This window comes from Anabrus simplex, chromosome 1 (genome assembly GCF_040414725.1).
Source record: "Anabrus simplex isolate iqAnaSimp1 chromosome 1, ASM4041472v1, whole genome shotgun sequence".
NCBI lineage: Eukaryota > Metazoa > Arthropoda > Insecta > Orthoptera > Tettigoniidae > Anabrus > Anabrus simplex.
The window spans coordinates 1,371,659,614-1,371,671,038 of record NC_090265.1 but is presented as its reverse complement, the minus strand read 5'-3'; the positions used below and the strand labels follow the sequence as shown (position 1 = coordinate 1,371,671,038).

At 42.9% G+C, this 11,425-nt stretch overlaps 1 protein-coding gene across 1 annotated transcript in view; it reads left to right on the top strand.

The window, feature by feature from the left end:
• Positions 1-7,555: 7,555 nt before the first annotated feature.
• CDase (neutral ceramidase) overlaps positions 7,556-11,425 on the top strand; it is a 1,004,245-nt gene continuing 1,000,375 nt past the window's right edge. The window contains exon 1 of the mRNA XM_068225500.1: positions 7,556-7,610. The gene's annotated coding sequence lies outside the window, so the exon portion shown is untranslated. The remainder of the gene's footprint in view (positions 7,611-11,425) is intronic.

The window sequence follows — 11,425 nt, the reverse complement described above, 5'->3', positions numbered from 1 at the left end:
ACAGATAGTAGAAATTATCTACGTTCCGCAGAGATCTTGCTCCGCGACTTCAGAAGAGAAATACTTCTGTCCTTGACTAACAGCCAAGGAAGTGTTCCTCCACCGAACACGATGAGCAAAGCCTCCATGAAGCATAGAGAAGTTCTGCTATTTGTTTCTTTGACACGGAAAAGTCTCAAATATTACCATGTCTTCTTCTTTTATTAACAAAATATATTTTAATATAAAATAATATAAAATTTTAAATTTACAGTAGTCAGCTCACCGTCCAGATTTCGTTTCTTCCCCGGATTCAGCGAGAGATCCCACCTCTACCACCTCAATAGTACTTTAGTGTCCTGGAGCGTGAGATATTTCGTCGGGGATACAACTGGGGTGTAGTACCAGAACCATTTCCAGGCGGTCTCAACTTTTATGCTGAACAGGGGCCTTATGGGGGATTCGAAGACTGAAAGGAATAGGCAAGGAAAAGAGAATAAAGCAGCCGTGCCCTTAAGTTAGGAGAGAATAAGTGACAATCCACGGAAAACCACTTCAATGATGGATGAGGTCAAAATCGAACACCATCAAATCAGTTAAGCTCCCGAGGCTGAGTGGACCCGATGCCATTCCTCTTTTCCACCTTTCAAATATCATGGCAGAGCCTGGAATCGAACCCGATTCTTCGGGGTGGCAGCTAATCACACTAACCACTAAACCACGGAGGTGCGAATAATAATAATAATAATAATAATAATAATAATAATAATAATAATAATAATAATAATAATAATAATAATAATAATAATAATAATAATAATAAAACCGTACAGCCTCAATTAACGTGTACAGGGGTTTCGACATGACGTCATTTAAGGTGCCTCCGTGACATTCCGAAGTTCAGTTTTTCTGTACCAGATAGAAGATAATCACGGACTCTGTTGGTTGAGCTATATTTTTCGGGTGATATCAAATGTTTCACAAGAGATATATTGTATGATGACAATGTATAACAACCAGTACCAAACGAACTTATTTCAGGCCTTCAAAATTCCCACGAATTTCTAATTTAGAGGCCGACGCTGTACTACTGATCCCCGGAGAGATTATAAATGATGAATATTCAGAGGTGATTTTCAAAATTCTCTAATTGCAGACTTTTTCAGCTAATTCGTGGAGCGAGCTCAAAATACGACGATAGGTTTATCATCAACGGTATATCAAGTAGATTTAGCAGAACGAAGTACTTCGTGGGGACATACGTCCGTTCGCATTCCATACAGCAGGAATATTCAGCCTGCGGAGTCCACAACCCGCTCTACTGCAGCGATAGTGTAGTTGCCGCATCACTCATTTGTGTAAGCGGAGAAAAGTTGCTCACCTATTCAATGTGTACTAGTTGTGCCCATTCTTTGAACTTGAGACGGGTAACCAAGACGGAGCAACGTGTGTCTTGCTGCATATGCAACCAGTATCACGCATGAATGGAACGGGTAAGGCTATATGCCCGAGTTTGTTCCAGTTTGTTCGACAGGGCAACTCGAAGCGAAGTTTGCTGACTACAGAGGATGACGTTGCAAGCAATGTTTACAAAGAGAAAAGGCCGGGAATTCAAAGGCATAAAATAGTTTTTTTTTCTGTGCTATTTGCTTTACGTCGCACCGACAGAGATAGGTCTAATGGCGACGGAAAGAGTAATGGAATGGTTGAGTAACGAATCGATGGATGCAGAGTGGGTCTCGGCCCACAAGTGGCCATGGCTGGTCCGTGGTCCGACAGCTCTGCATTCCGACCGACCAACCGAGCAGAGGAGGAATGGTAACGGCTCTACCGTGGTTCTACTCCTCTGTATCCGGGAGATGGAAAGGGGCCGGTCCCCACCGTCGGTAGTCTTGAGAATGGTTTTCAGTGGTCTTCGATCCTCCTGTACAGTCCCTAGTATATGCCACGACCGCCAATACTATCACTTTCTCCGCACATCTCCTCAGATACAAATCTCCTACCGGGCGAGTTGACCGTGCGGTTAGGAGCGCGCAGCTGTGAGCTTGCACACGGGAGATAGTGGGTCCGAATCCCACTGTCGACAGACCTGAAGATGTTTTTTCCGCGGTTTCCCATTTTCACACCTGGAAAATGCTGGGGCTGTACCTTAATTAAAGCCACGGCCACTTCCTTCCAACTCCTAGGGCTTTCCTATCGCATCGTCACCGCAAGACCTATCTGTGTCGGTGCGACGTTAAGCCAGTTGCAAGAAAACCAAAAACCTCCTTGCCTGAGTGACAGAGTCATCGTCTAGGGGGGAATGAACATATAGGAGTAGTAATAATAATAATAATGTTATTTGCTTTACGTCCCACTAACTACTATTTAAGGTCTTCGGAGACGCCGAGGTGCCGGAATTTAGTCCCGCAGGAGTTCTTTTACGTGCCAGTAAATCTACCGACACGGGGCTGTCGTATTTGAGCACCTTCAAATACTACTGGACTGAGCCAGGATCGAACCTGCCAAGTTGGGGTTAGGAGGCCAGCGCCTTAACCGTCTGAGCCACTCAGCCCGGCTATAGGAGTAGTAGTAGCAGCAGTAATAGTAGCAGTAGTAGTAGTAAGAGTAGTAGTAGTAGTAGTATTAGTAGTAGTAGCAGTAGTAGCAGCAGTAATAGTAGCAGTAGTAGTAGTAGTAAGAGTAGTAGTAGTAGTATTAGTAGTAGTAGCAGTAGTATTATTAGTAGCAGTAGTAGTAGTAGTAGTAGTAGTAGTAGCAGTAGTAGTAGTAGTAGTAGTAGTAGGAGTAGTAGTAGCAGTAGTAGTAGTATTAGTAGTAGTAGTAGCAGTAGTAGGAGTAGTAGTAGTAGGAGGAGGAGTAGTAGTAGTAGTAGCAGTAGTAGGAGTAGTAGTAGCAGTAGTATTATTATTATTAGTAGTAGTAGTAGTAGCAGTAGTAGTAGTAGTAGGAGGAGCAGTAGTAGTAGTAGTAGTAGTAGTAGCAGTATTAGTAGTAGTAGTAGTAGTAGTAGTAGTAGTAGTAGTAGTAGTAGTAGTAGTAGTAGTAGTAGTAGTAGTAGTAGTAGTAGTAGTAGTAGTAGTAGTAGTAGTAGGTGATGGAATTGAGTCCATCTCTGTTAATTAGCGAATATTCACTGCTTGGATTTTTTGCCATAACGCTGTCCGTAGATCCACGCGGCATGGTGAACTTCAGCTCTACTACTACTAACACAGTCCACAATCCTGAGTCCACCATCACGGCTAAATGTAGTATTTCGAGAGATAAAGGTACGCGAGACAAACATAGCCGAGTGTGCCTAAGCAAGAGCAGAGGGAGGTGAACACTTCTACCTGTGACTCAGATAGCACGTGATGGAGTGAGTATCAAGGGGCAAGGTCGAACGAGCAGCTCGCCTCGCCCGTGAGAAGTAATCTTGGGTCATGACCATACTCTACAAATATGGGCCGAGCATAGAGCGTGTTTTTTATGACACTAATGTGTTACCTAAATGTCGGTGACCTCGTTAGCATCTGCTGCGGTTCCTGTACGCTAGTGTTTATTTACACGGAAAGTTTTCAATGAGCATTTCCTGTTCGACTCGTTGGCTGAACTGTCAGCGTACTGGCCTTCGGTTCAGAGGGTCCCGGGTTCGATTCCCGGCCGGGTCTGGGATTTTAACCTTAATTGGTTAATTCCAATGGCACGGGGACTGGGTGTATGTGTTGTCTTCATCATCATTTCATCCTCATCACGACGCGCAGGTCACCTACGGGTGTCAAATAGAATGACCTGCACCTGGCGAGCCGAACCCGTCCTGGGATATCCCGGCACTAAAAGCCATACGACATTTCATTTCAATGAGCATTTCCGACACCGTATGCTATTTTATTACCTTAAGGGAAAAAGCGCTTCTGGAATTCGTTCCTTAACGAACCACGTACCGGAAGACGAACTGTTACAGACGAAAAAGTCTCAATGGGTTGGTTGAAAGTGAACACCAGGAGACGGAGTGAAGATCGTCACTTTTCGAAAAAATGCCCTGATCCCCTTCTTTCCCTGCACCCTTCAACTCATAACTACGACAAAACAGAACTGAACACAACAGAAACCCCCTCCACAAATGGAACAGTCCGCCAAATCAACATGACTCTGTCCTGCACTCACGCAACTGAACATCACAACGATTCCACACAAACACACGTTCAGACTGTACGGTGTTCACGGCAGTACCTCAGAGCAGTACACACGAGTACTCATTACTGCATGGCAGTGCACACACACACACACACACACACACACACACACACACACACACATACACACACATTACTCCGCTCAGTATTACATGGCGACACACAGTACTTAGTACTCCATGGCAGTACTCAGTACTCTGCAGCAGTACATACAGACAGTGTACTCAGACAAGGAGTCTTCAACACACTGAACATAAGTTCAAACTGAGCCACTCGCTAACCACCTGTTCGGCTTATTTACGCACCTAGCAGCTCCCGAACAGTCCAGAAGCTAGATACGTCCAGAACTTTCTCAGCTCCGAATCTTCTAGAGGTTTCTAGTAGTGGCTGGAGGCTTCCAGGGAGATGATGGAGAGACGTCAGAGAGGGACTGGCCTTGCACACTTCACTTCGTCCTGACTAGTTGGCCGCGCGGGCAACTGTAAGGTAAGGGTGTATTCTGCCCGAAGGCAGGTCCGAACCTCCGCAGAGGTGTGCCTGAGCCGGAGTTTACGTACGGTAGGGTGGCCAGTTCCTTTCCGCTCCTCCATTCCCTTACCCCCACCAACAGCGCGTGGCAACCAATCCAAATCTTGACCATGCCGAATGTTGCTTAACTTCGGAGGACTCACGGGATCCAGCAACTGGAGCGGGACGAATATTTACTTAGTGACGTCAACTATTAAGGTGGGGCCAAGGTAGCTCGTCCTTCCCTAGACTATGGTAGGGTCTAGAAAATAAAAGTGCGGACATACCGTCACAATATGTTGGAATATGTATGTAATAACGGCTACACCGGGCAAGTTGGCCGTGTGGTTAGGGGCGCGCAGTTGTGAGTTTGCATCCGGCAGATAGTGAGTTCGAACCCCACTGTCGGCAGCCCTGAAGATGGTTTCCCGTGTTTTCCCATTTTCACATCAGGCGAATGCTGGGGATATACCTTAATTAAGGCCATGGCCACTTAGTTCATACTCCTTGCCTTTTCTTACACCATCGTCGCCATGGGACCTATCTGTGTCAATGCTACGTAAAGCAACTAGCAAAAAAGAGTAACGGCTACCGAGAGTTCCCGAAATTCATGTAGTTTTAGATCGGATTTTCCACAATAGATGCTTACATGTTCATCGGTGTAGAACTCGTAATACGTTTAATATATATATTTTGTATCCCCGGTAATTTTACCTTCAAGATTATCGACAAACCATTGTAAAAAATAGACCTTTTTGATAAGGATAAGGAATACTGGGCCACAAATATCTCTTGAATGTATAGAAGTGGAAATACAATTTTACCACATTTATTGATTCACTGGTTGATATTCTCACTGAAATGCTGTGTACAAGACCTACGTTTCTAGTAATAAAGTGGTTATAATATGCAGGACATTAGCACACATATGGAACTCTGCCGAGGTATAATTAATATAAATGGTGAATCATCAACATCATCATAATGATTCACACAGTAGTGAGTATGGCAGTTTACGAGTGTAGCAGTATATCCGATTACATGCTCCTATATGCCTGAAGAGACCAATTTAAAAATCAAAAGCTCAGCAGAAGAACTGGTATATCAAATACTTCCAATCTCTTCTGTTCTAGAATCTGGTATTAATTTCCCCTTAGGTTTTCTAGTTCCTTCTTAAGACCTATATTATCAGACTCATACCTTTGTCCAATGGCAGCTGGTGCAGAAAATCAGTTGCGTGCTGTAACCCATCCCCCCTACAGAAAATAGAAATAACGAGAAACATACCAGTATGTGGTTTTCCACACTGAACAAACAGGCAAAAAACCCAACACATATACATATTCCTCATAAAAAGTATAAAACTATATAATTTAACACACAATAACACCTGCAATGGCAAAATATTCATGAACTCAAGCACTTGGTGTGAGCGCGCAAGAACAGAACTTCCCATTGTTACCAAAATCGTTGAAATAAAACCAGCAACCTTGTAATGCAAAATCACATGTTATGTTTTATAATGACATTTATAAATTGGACATTTTTATTAAAAATGGCAATATCATGTTCTTATTTTGACAACATTAAAAGTACAATTTTAACAGTTCATCGATTTTCAAAGGTGGCTATGGAGTAAGCAGGTTGGGAGTATTATATCGTCTTTGGTATTAAAAGACCTGGCGGGAACAGCTCTACAGTATTTTGTTTTCCCGTATGCTTTTCTTTTTCTTTAATCGGGGGGCCCCCGAAGCCCGCTCCTCCCGCGTGACCATCGACTCAATCTACATGGCCTCCGACTACCGCTGAGTCAAGAGGGTGCCACGTTCTCATTTCGGTCGTGATGCAAGCGTGACTAGTGCTGCCTCTCTGTGGTCGAACGAAGAATCGCTATGAAGTGATGTCTTGTCGGTGTTGTTTGTTGTTTCCGCAGCCGGTGTGTGATGAAGTACGATGATAACTGCTATGGTACAAACCTATATTCAGTTACTTCAGTCGCTTAAAACGATTTCCTAACAATTATAACGGGCTCATGGTACTGAGTTCATATCTCTAGGTTTATCAATACTGAAGGCGCGAGTTCTTCAATTTATTCTATGCTTCAAGTACTCAGGACACTTTAGATTAACTACCTCAGTGAAATGGAAATGGCGTATCGCTTTTAGTGCCGGGAGTGTCCTAGGACAAGTTCGGCTCGCCAGTTGCAAGTCCTTTGATTTGACTCCCGTAGGCAACCTGCGCGTCGTAGTGAGGATGAAGTGATGATGAAGATGACACTTACACCTAGCTCCCGTGCCAGTGAAACTAACCAATTAAGGTTAAAATTCCAGACCCTGTCGTGAATCGAGCCGGCCCCGTGGTGTAGGGGTAGCGTGCCTGCCTCTTACCCGGAGGCCCCGGGTTCGATTCCCGGCCAGGTCAGGGATTTTTACTTTGACCTGAGGGCTGGTTCGAGGTCCACTCAGCCTACGTGATTAGAATTGAGGAGCTATCTGACGGTGAGATAGCGGCCCTGGTCTCGAAAGCCAAGAATAACGGCCGAGAGGATTCGTCCTGCTGACCACACGACACCTCGTAATCTGCAGGCCTTCGGGCTGAGCAGCGGTCGCTTGGTAGGCCAAGGCCCTTCAAGGGCTGTAGTGCCATGGGGTTTGGTGTGGTTTGGTCGTGAATCGAACCTGGGACCCCTATGACAAAAGGCTAGAACTCTAACCATTTAGCTATGGAGCCGGACAAACTACCTCATTAATATCCATGTAATCTTACAGCTATAAAGGTGACCAACATACAGATTTGGATTTGGCACTACCTTCTCACTACTTAAAAACACAGTATAATGGACTTATTCACATTTACTTTTAACATTATATTTATAATTCTGTTTCAGGTTCCTCCTTAATAATCTGTGGGACGAGCCTGACATAGTGCGGGTTACCTCTACATCAGGAGGTATGTAATGTATGCAGTGCAAATTTTAGTGGTACCTCGGAAGCACGTTATCAACACGTTCCATTGGCTGAATTAAGGAACAGTGAAGTGATCTTTCAGTCTGTGATCCTGCTTTGGCTCTCATACTGGTAACTGGTAGTGGCAATCACAATGTCCGTAACAGGGGCTTCCATTGATTCCACCTACTTTTACCGGTCTCCTGCTTTTCATATATAAACTACCTCAACCCGACAGTCTTAGATGTGCTAGGGCTAGGTACAGTAGGCATTCTATTTCACGTGACTCCTTCCTAACGTTTGACGACGCCCGTATTTTCCATCGTTTCTCTTGTAATTATTTGTAAAAAGGGATGATGTCGCGTTTTTTCGCGAAACCATAATCAACACTACCAACTCCTTCGAGGTAAAATATGTAATATCCGTGTTGATTACAAATCGAATGTAAATTAAATATGCGGCCCATGCCACATGCCACATGGAGAAACGTTGTAGTAAAGTGGAAGACGCAAGCCAGCTTTTATTATCCTCTGTTAAAATCAGGCCTATTGAAATAAACACCTTTCATTAAGTTAACTTGAAATCATGCCCTTCCTGGCGAGATGTAGGGTTTAAAGTGCTGTATGTTTTCTGGTATGGGCTAGAACAATTTGTTACCTTATAATTCAAAACGGATCAGCGTATATTGTAGTCGCCAGGTGGCAAATTCTCTGTCTGTTGATTTCTTAGCCTTTCCTTATAAAGATTTCAAAGGAACTGGAGATTTATTGAACATCTCCCTTGGTAAGATATTCCAATCCCTAACTGCATTTCCTATAAACTATAATTTTTGCCCCAATTTGTCCTCTTAAATCCCAACTTTATCTTCATATTGTGATTTTTCCTACTTTCGAAGACTCCACTCAAGCATATTCGTCTACAAATGCCATTCCACGCCGTCTATCAGCTGACAGCTCGGAACATAGTACTTAGTCGAGCGTCTTTCTTCCAAGTCTTTACAACATTTTTGTAACGCTACTCTTATGTCGGAAATCACCCAGAACAAATCGACCTGCTTTTCGTTGGACTTTTTCCAGTTCTTGAATCAAGTAATCCTAGCGAGGGTCACATACACTGGAGCCATGCTCTAATTGGGGTATTATCAGAGACTTGTATGCCCTCTCCTGTACACACTTACTACAACCCCTAAAAACCCTCATAACTATGTGCAGAGATCTCATTTATGTGATTACCCCAATGATGATCTTTCATTGTATTAACACCTAGGTACTTACAGTGATATTCATAAGTAACTTCAATCCCATCAACGCAGTAATTAAAACTGAGAAGAAATTTAATATTAGTGAAACTTACAACCTGACTTTTAACCCCGTTTATCATCATACCATTACCTGCTGCAAATCTCACAACATCATCGAGTTCATTTCGCAGTTGCTCACAATCTTGTAACTTATTTATTACTCTATAGAGAATAACATCACCTGCAGAAAGCGTTATCTCTGATTCCACTTCTTTACTGAAATCATTTATATAAATAAGAAAAGATAAAGGTCCAAAAAATACTGCCTTGAGGAATTCCCTCTTAATTATTACAGGGTAAGATAAAGCTTCGCCTGCTCTAATTATCTGAGTTAATTTTTCCAGAAATATAGCAACCCATTCAGTCACTCTTTTGTCATGTCCAACGGCACTCATTTTTGCCAGTACAGTAGTGTCCCATATTCTACCCTACCATATGCCTTACATAGGTCAATCGTGATGCAGTCCATTTGACCTCCTGAATCCAAAATATCTGCTATATCTTGCTGGAATGCTACAAGTTGAGCTTCATTGGAATACTTTTTCATAATGCCGAACTGCCTTCTATCGACATGCAACGCATGTCAAACTTACTGGCCTGTAATTTTCACCTTTATGTCTATCACCCTTTCCTTTATGCACAGGGGCTACTAAAGCAAATCTTCATTCATTTATTATAGCTCCTGCATGCAAACAACAATCAGATAAGTACTTTAGATATGGTAGTATATTCCTACCCATTGTCTTTAGTATATCCGCAGAAATCTTATCAATTCCTGCCTCTTTTCTAGTTTTCAACATTTGTATTGTTATCCAAATGCCATTGTTATCATATGCACATTTTAATACTCCTTTAGCATTAGTCACCTCCTCTTTCTAGATATTAGCCTTGTAACCAACAATCTTCACATATTGCTGAGTGAATACTTCTGCCTTTTGAAGATCTCCACATACGCACTCCCCTTGCTCATTGATGATTCCTGGAATATCCTTCTTGGAACCTGTTTCTGGAACCTTAGAACCTGTTTCTGGGACCTTGGAACCTGTTTCTCGAACCTTGGAACCTGTTTCTGGGACCTTGGAACCTGTTTCTTGAACCTTGGAACCTGTTTCTCGAACCTTGGAACCTGTTTCTGGGACCTTGGAACCTGTTTCTCGAACCTTGGAACCTGTTTCTCGAACCTTGGAACATGTTTCTGGGACCTTGGGACGTTCAATGACCCGTCTTAGTCTCATCACTGGCTTTGACAATATGAACGTGACCGAAGTATGAGCGGTGCTATTAATACCATTCCTTACGCAGCTAGTCCCTGTTATGAATGGTGTGAAGATGTCAGTCATAGGGTAGGTTGTTGCATGCACTGCCCAATAGAAATTAGAGTCACCAGCGTGTTCCGAGTGATTGGCGAACACCATTAAATCAACCAGCAGAGAGTATAAGTGAAGGGGAGCGGTGAATCATGAAACAACTCTTACACAAAGTATTCAACGTCTTTCTCCCCTAGTTATCTGCTTGTAGATCCTATCCCAGGTCGTTAGTCTAAATTTTTCTCAAATCTGAACTTTGCTATTCTGAAAATTTGTCCGCGGTGTGAACATTATTCTACGTCTAGAAAAATTGATTCTCCGTCATAATCAGTTTTAGTGACCAGTGTCAGTCTGTGAAGTCTACAGGCGAGTACTTTTGTTTGTGAATAATTTTCCTCTTCTAGAAGTTGCGAACGTAATGTCGCGGGAATTAGTGAACGCTACCGCGAAGAGACAAGTTACACCTAAAAACTTGTGAGAACCCCAGCGTGAGAAACTTTGTTAAAGGAGCAAAATGATGAGTGCGGGAATATAACCTGTAATTAATATTCATAATATCGCGAGTGTTGTGAACGATCTAATTTAGCACGGACTTGAGCACAATGGAATTATAATTACACTCACTTCCTGTGCTATATCAGTCGTGGCAAGCGCAGGGACTTATTCACAAACTATCATATAGTGTTAAGTTGGTTGCCGCACCTCAGTAACAACTCTTACACAAAGTATTCAAAGTAAGTAGTCTATTAAACAAGCAAATACATTCTTATTTACATCTCTACATCTCCGAAAGAGGACCTGCACACTGAACAAAGCTTCTCTCGTACCTAGTGCTTTAATAAACCCAAATTGATTAAGGGCTATCTGATCTGCGCTTAGTCATTAAACTTCAGTAAATGAATAGACATACCGTTGTTCGAGACAGGTTCACGGTAAAATTTCATTTAGATAAGTTAGATGGAGTGAGCGGGACTGAGCAGACAGAGTAATCAAAGAGTGAACGCACTATTAATTCAGTTTCCTTAAACATTATGTGATCGTAAATTCGTTCGTGACATCTTAAGCTAGTGAAATGAAATGGCGTACGGCTTTTTTTTTTTGCTAGGGGCTTTACGTCGCACCGACACAGATAGGTCTTACGGCGACGATGGGATAGGGAAGGCCTAGGAGTTGGAAGCAAGTGGCCGTGGCCATAATTAAGGTACAGCTCCA